Source organism: Ambystoma mexicanum, chromosome 10, assembly GCF_040938575.1.
Source record: "Ambystoma mexicanum isolate Mex_15411 chromosome 10, UKY_AmexF1_1, whole genome shotgun sequence".
Lineage (NCBI taxonomy): Eukaryota > Metazoa > Chordata > Amphibia > Caudata > Ambystomatidae > Ambystoma > Ambystoma mexicanum.
This window is the reverse complement of record NC_090932.1, coordinates 757,615,999-757,633,828: the sequence shown is the minus strand read 5'-3', so window position 1 is coordinate 757,633,828 and position 17,830 is coordinate 757,615,999. Positions and strand designations below refer to the sequence as shown.

At 43.5% G+C, this 17,830-nt stretch overlaps 1 long non-coding RNA gene across 1 annotated transcript; it reads left to right on the top strand.

Moving 5' to 3' along the window:
* Positions 1-8,125: 8,125 nt before the first annotated feature.
* Positions 8,126-13,828, top strand: LOC138491717 (uncharacterized). The gene is made up of 3 exons (XR_011276075.1): positions 8,126-8,249; positions 12,539-12,689; positions 13,540-13,828. It is a non-coding gene; the product is annotated as an uncharacterized lncRNA (long non-coding RNA).
* The last annotated feature ends 4,002 nt before the right edge of the window (positions 13,829-17,830 follow it).

Genomic DNA, 17,830 nt, shown 5'->3' with positions numbered 1-17,830 from the left:
CAAATTGGCCACCATAATAAAAAAGGGAACATTTAAAACTAAAATGACCACTGCTACTTTACAAAACACATCAGCATGTCCACCCTCTCTCCACTATCAATCCCCACTATCACTACAGTTTGAATGTCTAACTCCCCTAATAGGGCCACAAAATGCCTCACAAACCTATACTTAACAGCCAAAAGACAACTCCAAGTACACAGCATTAAGCATATTAGTGTTCACATAACTAGGCCCTACCACACCCTTACTTCTCCCATCAGCCATTTAATGACTCCTCCTTAGCCATCCTCAACACAAAGCATGTGCAATTAACTATGTCTCCTGATTGCCCCCTTTTCAGCATAATAACACAATAGCCTAAAACACTATCCTGCCTTTCCCCTACAAACTAATAGCTACAACTGCTAATCAACAAAAATATATCAGCATGTATGTCCTCCCTTAACTGTCCATCCTCACTCTACTAAAGTTTCAATGGCCATATGCCCTAACCAGCCCCAGGAAAGATTCTTAACAAACCTCATCAATAATACTGTTTCCCCCAACCCACTATGAACCCCCATTAATTTGACATCTTATACATCACATTACCCATTCTTACATACCATAATATTTCGCCATACACACCACATCCAGAAAAAAAGAGTGTGATATGTCAAAACACAATACATGCCATAACAGAAAAAAATGGATTTGGAAAAAAGAGGATGTACATAACCTGACACAACAGATGCTGGAAAATCAGCCATTTTGTCTACCTGGAATGCCAAATATAGCACATTAAACCACCAAAATAACCTCCACCACTAAAGAGGTGGGCAATACTGCCACGTGCTCTGAAAGGAAGCAAAGGTGCATCCACTTGACCAGCAAAGGACATGACAACCCTACCTGCACCTCAGAGAAGACTCAGAGTACCATGTAACCTGGTGGAACCCTCATGCTGTATCTTGTGCAGTTGTCCCTACTGATTACAGGCATAATACCATTCATGCACAGGTGACCCTTCAAGTAAGGAGGAGAACATGATGGCCACACATACCCAGGGTGACACTGTCCCCATAGGGACAAACAGAGTAAGAAATCAGGAATCCGTATTAGCTGCACCAGCCCAACATCATCTACACACTCCAACTCATTCAGAGAGACCTTTAATGCAATGGAAATATACACACTGCCATCTCACAACATTTGAAGTTGGTACCTACATGCCATTTCTTTAAACATACTCCTCCCAACACACTGTTGGCATGGTTCATGACCGGATACAGACAACATTTCCACACATACTGACAAAGGTGGTAATAATTCCCCTACACCATGCAACAGCACATATAAATACCGAAAATCGCAGGGACAACAGATGACATAAAAAGAGGATTTTACATCACTGACCAGTTCCCAAACACCTATGGTTTCCTGAACTGAACACATGTGCGACATGCCATGTGTGTCACTGATTGGGAGGAAGCATGTCTTCCAGAACTGTAAACAATATCAAACCCTAAATGTACAGATTACATGTGACACAGACATGACCTGCACACCCTGTTAAACCAGGATCCATAGGTCCACACAGGACTTCATGGTATTGGGAAACAGTACCATGTATGCATTCATGGCCACACACATGGGACAACTGGCATGTCTCCTTGGTAAGTGAAACATGGAGCATGACAATGGAGTGACTCAGAGATTCAAGAGTGAGTGCCTGCTTCATGTAGAGGGCACAAGTGGCAATGCCTGTTACAGTGGGGGTCATAGGACAATTCGGATGTGGACAGTTATCATATGACCAACAGTTATCAAATATATCCCCAAGAACATCCAAAATGATATGATAGCATTTGCAAAAGTGCTTTGCCAAGTGTTTTGCTCGGCTGTCTGGCTCTCCATGCTGTGCGGATTTGCAAGCAAGCAAGCGGATTGGATTGACGTGAGCCCGCCTCTTTACCCATAATCTCATAACCATTGTGCTCGCGCATTTGCGCGCGTGCATTTGCAAAAGTGCTTTGTCAAGTGTTTTGCTCGGCTGTCTGGCTGTCCACACTGTGCAGATTTCTGCAGCTGCTGCTTGAATAGGCTGCCGTGAATTGCCGCGAATCCACATGACTACGCCCTAGTAAAAAAGAAATCCACTTTTTGGATTGTTTTGGGATTGCTTCTGGCTTGTTTTCAAGCTGCAGATTTTTTTTGGATTTATTTTGGATTTTTTGGGGATTTTTTCAAGCAAGGATTTATTTGCCTTGGGTAGGAGGATTTATTTTGGAGTTTTACTGACTTGTTTCTCAGTAAAAACAATCCACTAACACTAATTGGCAGGCAGGCATTTCTAAAGGATTTATTTTGGAGTTTTACTGACTTGTTTCTCAGTAAAAATAATCCACTAACACTAATTGGCAGGCAGGCATTTCTAAAGGATTTATTTTGGAGTTTTACTGACTTGTTTCTCAGTAAAAACAATCCACTAACACTAATTGGCAGGCAGGCATTTCTAAAGGATTTATTTTGGAGTTTTACTGACTTGTTTCTCAGTAAAAAACAATCCACCAACACTAATTGGCAGGCAGGCATTTCTACAGGATTTATTTTGTATTTTTTTCATCTTGTTTCTCAATAGAACCAATCCAGCAACACTACACATTTTTACTGCATTTATTTTGGATTCTTTTGCAAGCAAGGCTACATTGGAAGATTTATTTTTGATTTTTTCCAACTTGTATCTCTGTAAAAACAATCCAGTAACATAGGCACACATTTTTACTCCATTTAAATGTTGGAAAAATAATGTCAAACTGCACTTAACTAATTTCTCCAGTAAATAATGCCCAGTCGCTATCATTCAGGGTGTATCAATTTGCAGCAATGGGTAGAAGGAATGCTAACACCTCGGCCATCCCATCTCCCATCGCGCCACCTGACTCGCTGGATGGTGGCTGACTGTCTCCTGCCTGCCACCCGGTACAGCTGTACCCCTCCTCTGTGCTCCTCTGTTTACCACCCCCGGCTGTATATCTGTTCTGTTACGTTTGAAAAAAAAGAATGCACCCGCAATTACTATTTTATTTCTTTCTTTTATTTATTGGATACTTTGTAAGTCCCCTACACATAAAATGGTGTTTCAAGGCACCTCAAGACAAAATAAAGGGGGCATGAGAGTATAAGGGAGAAAGATAACAATATTCCGGCTATGCCTTGTGACATTTGGATCATTGGCAGCAAACCATGCCTGAATAGCCTACTGTCTCTACCCCAAACAATAAATACTATGTATGGTACGCTTAAATAATTTACATTTGTTATGCAGATGTAAGTAAACCAAGCAGAAAAGAAATAATATGATTACCAGGTGGGGCTCATGGCCGGCACTTGCTTCTGGCACGCACTGGGCCACGATGGGGGGTTAGGCCAGAGTCCTAGGTGAGGCTTGTGCTGGCCCGAGCTCCGCTGGGATCTCCCAGCTCTAGTCTCCCCACCTAAGAAAACACTCCTTTTGGGTTTAGCTTTAAAAATTCCATATCACAGTGAGCAAACATGTCCAAACTGGATGTACAATGTAGGCCAGTCTTATAGTCAGGCCTGGCTGAAGAGGTATGGGGGCCTAATTCAACATGATGGTTGGGGGACCCTTTGCTTAGAATGCAAAACAGTCTGAGGCACCTGTGGGGTGCATACATCATAATGGAGAGCCAGAAATACAGCCATGGGTTAATAGCTGCCGATTTTCCCATTGCAATTGCGCGATGCAAATGCAACGTGCCTGAAGATCCTCTGTCTGTTCTCCCTTGTCTTCTCCCGTTCATTGCACTGGTAAAACTGCAAGATCGTTGACGGGCCTATTTGCAGTGTCTCAACTGTTAAATGTATATTACACACTTACTGTGCCTCTGGAGACTATTATCGTCTCAGAATTTCAAGGTATACTAGACTGGGGACAGCAAGATCAAAATGATTTACCCATGATAAGACACTTTAGGGAAGTGGTGAAATCAGGATTGGAGTCCAGTCTTGCAATTAAAGTACTTAACCACATATCTTCCCAGCTACAGCTTGTGGACATGTCTGGGTTTTGATGGAGATGGCTTAAAAAGTATGCAAATCACATGATAAACCATGCTGACAAACATTTCCTTATAGAAATATGTTTAACACGAAAAAGAAAAAAAGCACAATTTGTGTTGCCCCACCCCATCCTCCTCCCCATTTTCACTGGAAAGCTACAAGTACCAGAAGTAATATAAGCCTAATCTCCAAGTAAAAACCACTGAACAGGTTATCATGCCATGTTCATTCTAGAGAGGAGTGCCTGCTACCTTGTTTGTATTTTTTCAAGGAACTTGGGGTTGGTCATCCTACATTACCTGGGAGAACACAGACGTGGACCCCTTGCTCACTGTGCTCAGAGAGGCACAGCTCCACCTCACTGATGGGACCCAACAAGGCTGAAACACGTGTATGGGGTTGCTGTTGGTACTCTTGTTCAAAGGAGGTTTGCCTGGCATTTTGGTGCTGGACTGTCCTTGTGGGCGGGACAAAGACTGATATGCAAATGGGTATTCCTCCTTTGTGAAAAGTACAGTGAGCAAAAAGTGATGGCTGCGGACTCTCAAGTGGGTAAAAACCATTGAACAGGTTATTATGCCATGTTTATTCTAGAGAGGTGTGCCTGCTACCTCTTTTGTAGTTAAGCTCCATGGGGTTTGCACATGTGCTTAGACACACAACAAAATGTATTTTGTGGTAGTAATATGGTCACCTACATTTAGTCATTGTTTGACTAATAAAGAGAATTTAATTTAACTGTGCTGCTCATAACAAAATGTGTTTTAAAAAAGAGTTTCTGAGGAGAGTGGGGTTAAATTTGCTGGGTATGCACTCTGTGTTCTATGTATAGTTATGGTATTCTGTTAAATGTCTTAATTTTGACACCTAACCACAGCGTTTTAAATGAGTGCTCTTTCCTGCTTATTTCGTTGGGAGTCGGCTTGTTTTGGGCTTCTTTTGCAGGGTCATTCGGCTTTTTTTTCTCGGGTCTGGCAGCGTGGGCAGCAATGGCGGCGGAAGAAGAAGATACGGTGGTGGCCGTGCTCCTTGTGGGCACGAAAAACTGGATAAATACCATACCAGAGGTAAGTGTGCACACGTTTAGGGCACCTTTATTTATGTGGATGTGTATCTGGACACAATCTGGAGCACTGCGCACTCCACGAATATCGAGGGGCATGGAGGGGAGATGCGGGAAAAAATAATCTGACTTCAAAGTCATGCTGGAAAGGAAGGAGGCTCTGACGGGCCTGTTCTGAGGCCCGAGGGACTGCCGAGGGAGGTTTAGAGAGGAATTCAGGAGGTGAGCCCCAGAGCAGTGTGCTGATCTAGAAACAAAGTGAACCCGTCAACACAAGCAGGCGCACTCCCCATCTAGCCCAGCACAACTATGAACTGGAGATTTATGGCACAGCCGGTTCCACGTGTGTCTCCTACTCCCATTTCCAGGGCAGGGGCACAAACTTGCAACTGCCGTCAAAGGAGCCAACTGTAAATATATGTCTACTGGGCAAAAGAGAATGGCAGTTCAATCTCACTGCTGTCTTTGAACGCAAAGCTTATCCTGTGTCATGCGTGACTTATTTACTTCCAACTGTTCAGCGCGCCATTAAAACCATCTAAACGCTGCGCCTGAGGGTTGAACACTAAACAGTTTGGTACCACAGTGACCGGAGCTGGATCTTTGAAGAAACCGTGCATGTATTGTAAAAACACATTGCAAAATGTTGCGGCCATTGACCACAGTACTGAAATTGCCAGAATCAATGACCCTGTAGAAGGGTCAGATGGGGTACTGGGTGTCACTGCCTGTTGGATCAAAGGACAGTGGCTCAGAGCAGGCAGGCAACACGTACATGGTCGAGAAACCCAGGTCTAAAAGGATGACTTAAGAGACCATCCTGGAGTCATCCGATGATCATCAAACTACATTAGAAGTCATTCCCACATCATCAGAAGTCATCACGCTGTTAAAGTCATCAGCAAATGTCTCAGAATGGTGGGTGATGATTTGGGGATGGGTTTAGGATGACTTGCTGATGATGCCAACATCATCCCTATTTTAGAAAACTCTTTGTTCCTGATGATTTTAGGATGACTTGCCGATTACGTCAAGAGCATCAACAGGTTTGCCCCAGATGATTCTGGGATGACCTGCTGATTACTTGAAGAGCATGTTTGGCCCTGATCATTTGGGGATGATTCTGGGATGACTTGCCGATTACTACAAGAGCATCACCATGAAACATGTTTTTGTATCGCAAACTATTCTTAAAATTGGGCTTTTTTTGCTGCCGGCTGTCCCCGGGATAACCACAAGTTGGCGCCCCTGGTACTGGGTGCTGCACCGGGAAAAATTCAAGATGTATTGAACATGTAAAACAAAACGTTTCATGAAGTAATATATTTCCTGATATTTATTCAGATTCAATATAGCCTTCATACGAAAGGAACACAATTGTAAAAAAAATAATACTTGTTACTATTTCAGTTCGTGCACACCATACTCATGTGTCCAGCAAATGGCACCTTCTAAATACGTTCAGCACTATGACTATTAAAACACTATTTGAAATGCATAGACAGCCAGTCTTACTGTTTTCGCTTGTGCAACATATAACCATTGTCCCCATTTGTACCCTGTACATCAAATTATATATATACTGGATAAGTGAACGAACTTGCTGTTGTTTGATGGGCTGATTTCCTGAACTGGCGTACGACCACTATATATATATATATATATATAACATGGCCTGCTGTAGCGGCCATGTAGTTATGGTTAAGTTGCTAAACCCATAGGAAATTAACCATAACGTCCCCTTAACAAAGTTTTTTTCATTGAATTTCATAGGTTTTTATTAGTGCAACTTAACCATAACGTCCCTTTAACAAAGTTTTTTTATTGAATGAAATATATATATACATATATACATATATATACACACACACACACAGCACTTTGTAATAAAAATGCGTATCCGGGACACACAGATCGTTGAAAACGTGTAACTGTCCTAATTTTATGTTTGCATTCTGGGACTTGTAGTCTTGCCGTTGTAATGGCACTACAAATCCCGGAATACAAATAAAAAAATATATAGGCATTGCCCTGTAGGCCAGTCCAGGCCTGGCAGCATCCTGGCAATGTAGACATGGCTCTCTTCATATGAAATCGTGCAGGTCAGGGCATGGGACCATTGGTGGAGGGCTTTGCAGTTCCCTCACTGGGCTGTCTCCATGTAGCTTACATCTCCGGTCAGGTTGCCTTGGCAGACCTGCTGGGCTGCAGGTGCTCCATTTTTAAAATGTAAACTGCTTTTCACTTTACAGAAACATGGGCCCAATTCTGAAGTCCATGTAAAATTGGAAAAGTATTGTTCCTTGGTGGAACAACACTTTTCCTAAAAGCACTGTATTCTGTGACATTAAGAATGTGGGGGTACAGACATCAAAGCTTCCAGTGTCCCTAATATGGCCTGACAATGGCCATAGTGCCTCTGAGGAGTGCAGGACAGGCACTGCCTGGGGATTCTCATTGCAGAGCGCAAAAAGGAGTTAAAATATGGTGCCTGTGAGGTATCGTTAACATCTATTGTGCAAGTCTTTCCTATGTAAGCTGCACATTTCCCAGATGGCTGTACCACTTTTCTGATTTACTGAAAGCATAAAGACACTTTTGTAAGTCAGAAATGGTAGAGTTTTGAGAAATGCTCAGAAATTAGAAAATGGCAGTTTTGAGAAATGTACAAAGTGACACCTGAGAGAATTGTGTCTTTATTTAAAAGTTTTCAAGCTTCAGATTTTTTTCCATTTATTTTGGATTTGGGGGATTTTTTCCAAGCAACGATTTGCCTGTCTTGGGCTGCAGGAGTTTTGGGGATTTTTTTACTGACTTCTTTCTCAGTAAAAACAAGCCACTAACACTACTTTTTATTTTAACTTAGTATATGTGTGTTTTCTCTATGTTTATGAATTGTGCTGTTTCTTACTTTTGAAACCCACTCATGGCGTTTACATGTGCGCTTGCTTTTTTCGGTTAATTTGGGTGGGAGTCAGCTTGTTTTGGGCTTTTTTCGTAAGGCGATGCAGCGCGTTTTTTCCTTCCACCTGGGAACACTGGACACCAGCTGAGCAATGGAGGACGAGATTCGAGCGTGGATCATGCTGCTGGGATCGTTAAACAAAGCCAGAATCATTGGGTAAGGAGCTGATGATGTACACGTTTTAGGCTTTATTTCAGAGTGAGCCTTTTGCATAGTGAGGAGTGTGTCTCTCGGGAGTCAGACAGGTTGTGTTGATTTATGAGGCAGACTCTGCCTTTGCAGTGCGCGCTCCCCACGTCCAGCGCCCCCATCCGCCTCCTTGGACCAGCGACGCCATTTCTCCGTGAGCCTCCAAGCAGGGAGCACTGTTGCAGACCCTTGGTGTATATAATATCATATGTTCTCCTGCTAAAGGCCGGCACAGTGCGTTTATCTGCATGACACCGGGATGTTTTCCTTCCCTGGATAACAGGCTGCTGGCACATTTCATTACTTTCACACGGCGCAGCTCTAGCCTGCTTTACAAGTGATATTAAAGCAGGCTAGAGCTTTACAGGAGAACATATAATATACACACGTGTCTGCAACATTGTGCTCCATTGTTTTCATACGACTTCAATGATCCAGCGTCATATATGCCAGCTATGGCTTTTGTGAGTTTCAGTCCAAAACACATTAACGCACCATGCAGCTGCCATTGTACTCGGAGCTGGGATTTGGTGTATATTATCATAGGCAGTGTGGGAGGGAAGGGGTGCAGTGGGCGCGCCTAGACCTACTGCAATTGATTTACTGGCACAACTGCACTTTATCACAAAACCAGCTGAGTTTTCGGGAGGGGCCGTTGTATAGGACATGACGCATGGGTGGCACCTCAAAGAAAAGGAGCCTATAGTCGTAAATCCTACTTTGGAAGCTGTGCAGTTAGAGCAGCATCTGTGGGGTTCGATGGGGGGGGGGGGGCTAATTTAATGAATATGTTGACCCAACTGTGCATTTTGAAAGCTCACTGAGGCCACGACTGTGTTCAAAACGAACACATCCCTTTCAATTTACCCGCATTTGGCTGTCCTCTAAGAAATTCATACAGATTAAGAAAGTTCGTGCATATGTAGCCCCTTTTTCCCCAGGTCCAACTTGGGAGCCTGCACTTGAATGGGACAATAAGTGGGGGTGGGGGGGGTGGTTTGGAAAGATATCCACAAGGATAACCTGAGGCGTTTCACACGAGTACACATTAGCTCTACATCGTGTGCCATCATCTCTGTGTAGTTGGTCACAGCTGTTTCACTGCATTTGGTGAAAGGCTGTTTTGCCAGGTTTTTTTGCTGCATTTTTGTTATGGGGTTTGGGGTAGGGGAAAATTAAGTAATTGTGGGTGTTGGGAGTGCGCCCCCATAGATAAATGGGGCAAAATGGGCAGGCACCGTGGTGGTCCATCTCCCCTTGAATCATCTTTCCCTTCCCTGTTGATGCTCTACATTCATGGCTGCCTCTCCCTTGCCAGATGCCTTAGAAATATTGCCTCCTGCTTTCCTTAATCGGCTGTTGCAAGACCCCCCCTGTGGCATGGAACATGCACATTCGCAACCACTGGAATGTAAACATGTCTGTCTTCAGCACTTAGCAATGGCTGGTTTGCTTTCGTCTTTGCAATTTTTTTTGGCAAATGGCCTGAACAATGGCACATGAATGCGGTTGCACATTGATGGTGCCATTTCACGACCAGGTCCATTCCACTGAATGCCCAGCACCTCTGAAAAGCTGGTGGAGATGATTGCTCAAACCGCAGTCTCTTTGACATCTGTGCAGAGCCTGCTGACGCAGGTTCGAATCCCGGCAGCCCCAAACTCAGCCTTTTATCCTTCCGTGGTCGATAAATGAGCACCACACACACACTCGGATACCTGAGGGTTCGTAGCACTATATAAATGCTAAATTATTATTATTATTATCCTGGCTCAGTTTCTTCAATCAGCCTGACAAAAGCACAATGTTGTATTTGAACAGCAGAAGTAGTTATAAAGCAACATACATTTGAGTAAAATGGTTATTCTTTAGGGCAGGGGTGCACAACTGATTTTGACAGTGGGCCAAAAGTACCTTACATGATGGCTATAGTGGGCCGAAAAGTAAATGTGGACGGGGCGGTAGGCGCAGCAGGCGTGGCGTGGCGGGAGGCTTGGCCCCACCCCTCAAACAAACACTATGCCCCATGGCGCTCAACCAAACACTATGCCCCATGGCTCCCATCCCTCAACCAAATCCTATGCCCCATGGCCCCCACCCCCAACCAAACACTATGCCGCATGACACCCACCCCTCAAGCAAACACTATGCCCCAAGGCCCCCACCCCTCAACCAAACACCATGGCCCCCAACCAAACACTATGCCCCATGCCACCAAGCATGCACCATGCATGCATACTCATACAGACCCAAACCCCCCCACACCCAACTCGGCACACAAACTCACAAGCATACACCAATACACTATGCACCCATACAGACCCGAACTCCCCACCCCCCAACTCGGCACACAAACTCACAAGCATACACCAATACACTATGCACCCATACAAACCCGAACTCCCCACCCCCCAACTCGGCACACAAACTCACAAGCATACACCAATACACTATGCACCCATATAGACCCGAACCCCCCAACTCAGCACACAAACCCACAAGCATACACCAATACACTATGCACCCATACAGACCCGAACTCCCACCCCCAATTCAGCACACAAACTCACAAGCACATTCAGGCAGACGCGACACACACACACCCCCTCCGCATCTCAACACACACTGCACTTGCACACAAACACATTCAGTCAGACCCGACACACACACCCCCTCCGCATCTCGACACACACTGCACTTGCACACACACATTCAGTCAGACCCGACACACGCACCCCCTCCGCATCTCGACACACACTGCACTTGCACACACACATTCAGTCAGACCCGACACACGCACCCCCTCCGCATCTCGACACACTGCACTTGCACACAAACACATTCAGGCAGACCCGACACACACCCCACACCCGCATCTCAACATACACTGAACTTGCACACAAACACATTCAGGCAGACCCGACACACACCCCACACCCGCATCTCAACATACACTGAACTTGCACACAAACACATTCAGTCAGACCCGACACACACACCCCCTCCGCATCTCGACACACACTGCACTTGCACACACACATTCAGTCAGACCCGACACACGCACCCCCTCCGCATCTCGACACACACTGCACTTGCACACACACATTCAGTCAGACCCGACACACGCACCCCCTCCGCATTTCGACACACACTGCACTTGCACACAAACACATTCAGGCAGACCCGACACACACCCCACACCCGCATCTCAACATACACTGAACTTGCACACAAACACATTCAGTCAGACCCGACACACGCACCCCCTCCGCATCTCGACACACACTGCACTTGCGCTCTCTCTCTCTCTCTCTCCCTCTCTCTCTCTCTCTCTCTCTTCCTTTTCTCCCCCCCCCCCCTGCTGGTGAGGTCCGGTACTACGGCTGGCGTGGGCGGGGCAAGGCTGAAATGCCTTCCGCATCAAGCCTTACTGGCCACGCCAGCCGTAGTGCTGGCACTCCATTGGATCAGCACACACGCACTACGTGGCTCGTAGGAGCTGCGTGGTTCGTGTGCACTGAACCAATGGGGGCCATTGTTTTGTCCGGCCCGGAAGACAACAAAGACTTTCCTAATGGAGGCGGGCCGATGCTGCTTGCGGGCTGCCCTCCATTAGGAAAGTCTTTGTTGCTGGCGGGCCGGACAAAACGGCATGGCGGGCCGCAACTGGCCCGCGGGCCGTATGTTATGCACCCATACTTTAGGGTATATCCTACTCTTTTTCATCTTAACACTTCCAGACTTGTTCAGTTGCTTTGTTGAACTGCTTTGTGGCTGAAGGCAGACCTGGTTAAGACATTTTTTATCACACCAGTAGTGGGTTTACAACTCCAATTAAGTAATTAACTCTTAGAATACTGCTTTGAAAATCACAGGCAGGCACTTTAAGCGCAAAGTCTGATAAGGCTTGATTAAAGTGAGCTCAAAGTTCCCATAAGGAGGTATTTTGGGAGGGGCAGGATCTGGGTGTAAATGGCCATAGGGATTAAAATGACCATGGGCAGTCAATATTTCAGCAAATAACCAAACGCCTACCTGCTTTGTGTGCCTAGGTGTTCACCATTTCAGAAGTTCAGGCAAGACTGGCACCTGCCCGAGACTCTTCCATGGGTGGGTTCCTAACGAACTTCCTTACTTGCTGGGCTGTGTCTGGGTTCCCATCTGGCTCCCTGCGCTGGTTCCGGGTCTTGGTAATTGTCATTAGAATGCGTACTGTATTAAAATGTGTAATATTAATATTTGTGCTATTATTTCAGCCTACTGGGACACAGTGGATTCCCGTTAGCAGGTAGCAGCTGAGCACTGCTTGGAACTGGCCCTTCAGTGGATATAGAGGAGGCGGACGGGAGCCACAGAAAAAGTTTTCCCGATGCAAATCCCAACCCTGGTCCATCAACTGCATCAGAGGTAAGTGCCATTAGAGTTAAACAAAAGTTGGTGTGTGCCCTTATGAAATAAATAAATGCTTTTTCTCTATCCAAATACTATCGGTTGTAGGCTTCTGTGTCTCCACCCCAATCTCAAACCCTCCTCCCCAACATTCCTATGAAGCCATAGGGCTTCTAGACTGTGTCAGAGGGGGGGGAAAGGTAGCTCAAATACTGTGGCTCGTGTATTAACCGGTTATTGTCCATCACTCATTATATGCCCACATGCAAACATATTGCTTTGTCCATTACTTATGACCCGTTAAGCTTCAAATGTCATAGTGGTGTCCTATGTTATTTTTTTAGATTGTTACAAAAGCAAGCACGCACATAGTTAAATTCCCATAGGTATATGTTATCGGCATCAGTTGGCCCGGGAGCCAAATTTAGCTCCTGGTAGGCATGGTGTAAAGCTAACCAGGCTCTTCAAGGCTACAAACAGGGCTAAATAGCCCCCAGCTCCGCTCAATTTCAAACCCTGTGTATTTGTTTTGCTTGTATGGCTCCTTTACCAATGCACTGTCCATGGGGGAAACACGAGATTGGTAATTTCTTCACAATATACCAATTATGCAAAGAAATGGGAAAGAAGATAAACGGAGAGCCACTTCCTGGGGAAGTGACACTAATCTATATTAAATTCTAAGGAATTGCCATGGTTTCATCCAGATTGACAGCTTTGAGAAATGTAGTAATTGGAATTACGAAAGCACATTAGAGGGTGTACAGTGAAAATTGTCTATGCTTTATTTCTCACAGCCATGTGTCAACCAAAAAGTACTTTGCTTGCTCTTTTCAAACTTTTTACACCAATCTTTTTTCCATTTCAGAATGTATCCATGTTAAAGCCAGGGAAATGGGCTTTCCAGTACTCTCTGCATCCGAGTGCAGAAAAGCCCTCCAAAACAAAATTGGGAACTACCGGATGAAGAAGGAGCCAAACCTCGTCTTTTCTACACAAGTGTAGTTGCGCATTGGTTCTGGGTCCCCTCTCACCCTTTATTTTTAAATTGTGAAGCACCCGTGTTTGGGATTGCTACAGTTGTGTTTTTGTGCTATGCACACAGTGTCCGATTGAACCTCTGCCTCTTTTTAATAAATATAGTGGGGGGAAAAAAACTGTGTCGCTTCTTTTAAAATATAGTTTATATGCCATTACATGGTCTTGACTTTCATGGCCATTTTACCTAAATGACTGTGACCTAATTAGTCATCACTATTGTTCTAAAGGCAATTCAAAATGCAACTCTCTGAAATGGGCAGCAATCGAGCCACAGTGACGCTTTTAAAGCCCAATTCAACAAGGTGCACCAAATGTGTTTTTAAGCATTTCTTTTCAGGATTATAGTAAACATTATTTTTGTTTAAACTCCTAAATTTATTTCCAGCTCATAAACCGAAACAATGCCTATATTGTTAAAGGATATTTTTGGGATTGCTTTGTTGTTTTGATTTGTAAAGTATTATTTGGTGACTAAATTAATTGCTTTAGGATTTCAAAAGGTTTATTTGGGGATTGCATTGCATTGCTTTTGGATCTCTACGAGGGTACATTTAGCCAAAAGGAAGCCAGCTGTAATCCGTTGCTTTTGTAATTATTTAGGGATGGCACTGCTTTTGGATTTTTATAGGATTGTTTGGGGATTGCATTGTTTTGGGATTTTTGCTGGATTGTTTGAGGATTGGATTGCTTTTGGATTTTTATAGGATTGTTTGGGGATTGGATTGATTTTGGATTTGTAGTGGATTGTTTGGGGATTGGATTGCTTTTGGATTTTTATAGGATTGTTTGGGGAGTGGATTTTTAGTGGATTGGATTGCTTGTGGATTGGATTGCTTTTGGATTTTTAGTGGATTGTTTGGGGATTGGATTGTTTTTGGATTTTTCGTGGATTGTTTGGGGATTGGATTGTTTTTGGATTTTTAGTGGATTGTTTGGGGATTGGATTGTTTTTGGATTTTTAGTGGATTGTTTGGGGATTGGATTGTTTTGGGATTTTTAGTGGATTGTTTGGGGATTGGATTGCTTGGATTGTTTTGGGATTGCATTCCACTGAGGATTGCTAATTAACATATTTCAGGGTGCATGAAGCCAAAAAGAAGCCAAAAGCAATCCTCTGAGTACAATGGGAGTTTCTGGAGTTAAATAGGATTTAAAGAGGATTTAAATGTTTGGGAAAATCCAGTAGCAATCCACTTTCAATCCAGATTTTTTTGGTAGGGCGTGCATGCAAGCAAGCGGATTGGATTGGTACGAGCAGTTGAACATTTCCTTTTTATTATTTTTTGCTGACCATTTGCCTTTTAGGCCATAGACTGCCCATAGACTGCCTATAGCTAGTCACTTACCCACAGATACTATACTCAACAAATTCACTCATTTCCTCTGTTTGTTTTTATTTGCAGACGTGAGCCCGCCTCTCTACCCATAATCCATATAACTATTGTGCTCGGGCATGCGCGCGCACATTTGCAAACGTGCTTTGACAAGTGTTTTGCTCGGCTGTCTGGCTGTCTAGCAGTCGAGCGAGTGACGAGTGCAGAAGCATTCATTTACACGGTGCAAAACTGTGTTTAACTACTCTTTTTCATTACAGGTTGGTGGGTTTATTATTGTGTACAGACCATGGTAACAAAACTTTATACTTTAAAATCAGGCATGCCTCTCAAAATACAACCACGGCCGCTCCCCATAGAGCAGTTAAAAATGGCTGCAACCGCAATTTCTAGCCTCTGGTCAAAAAAGGCACCCACTGTTACTGGTCGTCTGGGTAATAAAATGTGTCGATTGGTATCACTTCTGATATCCACACATTTTATGCCAGAGATCATCTGGGCATGTAATTGCCCCACACAAAAGAAGTATCTGCTAAACTTCCAATCATTTATCGCCAGGACCATGAGGCAGTAAAACCTCTCCACATTTCCCCAGACGCTTCACATTTAGCAGGGAAGGAACCATATCGAATCCTAATGATCAAGTTTCCCAACCTCCTAATTTACCCCTCCTCAAAACCTTACCACCGTTGAATGAAGTTACAGATACCACAATAGTTTCAGTCTGCCTCACTGAAGAATTACAATTACGCTACTTGCCCTACATAGAGGCTCAACCCAGTTCACCAGAAGTTATGGAACCACTACGTTGTTCTGTAGTAGCCCAACAGAATCTAAGATGAGCGTATGATCAATTTACCATTGCGGGTGAGATCGATGAAGAGGCCCTAGATTTTATGGATTTATCTAATCAATCCAGCCCTCATTTACAGGATATCTTATACATCTGCTCTAATTCAGGTGACTTAATACAACTGCACGAAGAACACTCGGCGAGTCACACTGATAGGCAAGAGGACCGGGTACTGTCCACCAACATGTCTCCCTGTCACCAAAGTCCAGAAAAACATACATCTCCAGAGGCAAGACAAGACTCATATTCATTGTATTGATGAGTCTGCCTCATTCATATCCCCTACTCCGAGACACTCTAGATTTCAAGAACCATTTCAAGATTCAGAATTCTTTAGTAACAAAGCACACTCTACTCGATTTTCCTTTCCTGAAGCACCAGCGCTCATTAACGCCTTGAGCGACATGAATACTGCCCTACTATCAGTTTCTAAACTTTATGAAATACTAGAAGGGAAAATCACTCATTAAATGGAAATACTAGAACAGCTGGTTGGTAATGTGAAGGTCATTAAAACATTAATTAAGACTGACAAGACAATCACATTGCTGCCAACGCATGATGGCATAGATGGGTGCCCCAGTCTTTTCGATACAAGAGCTGCTCAGGTTGAGGAGAGCTCCATCACTCTGTCAACTCAACCACTCCTAACTGAAGCGATTGTGATCACCTAAAAATGGCCCCAAGTGTGTGGTCAAGTGAGCAGGGACACGCAGGATGTAATTGAAATTCAGAGTACACAACTACGTAACTGTAATATTAACTTTGCCAACTTCTAATATATCTGTACTTGGGACCATACATTTTTCAATGGGTGTGCAGTCATGTTTTCCAAAACATAATGTCGAAAGACAATAATGTCGAAAAAAAAATATCGAAAAAAAAAGTCGAATTCTTTTTTTTCAAATTATATATTTATTTTGGGGTCCGGGAATAAAAAAAAAGGGGTAAAATAAAAAAAATAGAAAAAAGGGGGCATGGGGGAACCCGCCATTTCATAAAAAAAACATATTGAAAAAGAAATTCGACTTTTTTTCGACAATTTTTTTCTTGAACAAATGACTTTTAGACATTTTTGTTTTCGAAAAAATGACTATGAACCTGTTCAATGATAAACCTAAATGAAAAGGGAGATAATATTATACACCACACTACCCATTTCTTACATAACATAACAATTCTTAATAAAGCATACACATAATGCAAGCAATATATACATAAACCATTCATGACAAAGATATCAAGAGAAGAAAAGCTGCAAAATAATGCACTAGCACTGAGTTACTACACCCAGAGACCAGTTTTCACACTTAACAACCCTCTGCTAAAGGACTGTAGGTCAACTCCAGATAGACAACAATCCGTCTACTGCTACTTACATAACTTACAGTTTAGTAAGGAAAGTGATGTGATGCCATGGGAAGAACACTACCAAATACAAACACAAAATAATTCCCTTTTCACTGTACTTTGGAAAGACAGTTTCTGGTGGATAGTGAGACTTGCCTTTTCATGTCTCACTAGACAACCACTACATCCATGTTCTTTAAACTGTCCTCTATCACTGTTTGCTTCAATATTTTGATATGAGTAGTGTTGTACTACTTCATATAAACAAAGATCCTCCAAATATTCAGATAGATTTTGATAATACTTATCAATCGAGTTGGTTTTCAAAATCTTTGTACTGTCAGGTGTTGATTTGGGTAACTGCTCAATTTAAGTTAAAGGCTTCAATACCCGGTTTCTAGCACAAGCTGGTCCCAGTCCTAACCAAAGTACATTAGTGCTACGTCCATACAGAGGCAATCTAGTTAGCCAATCTACATCTTCATAGCTACCACACTCTCGATGTGAAAGCATCTTCAAACCAAAACATACATGTTTCTGACTGAGACATTTATCTGATGATAAATGTGTCCATACTTCAG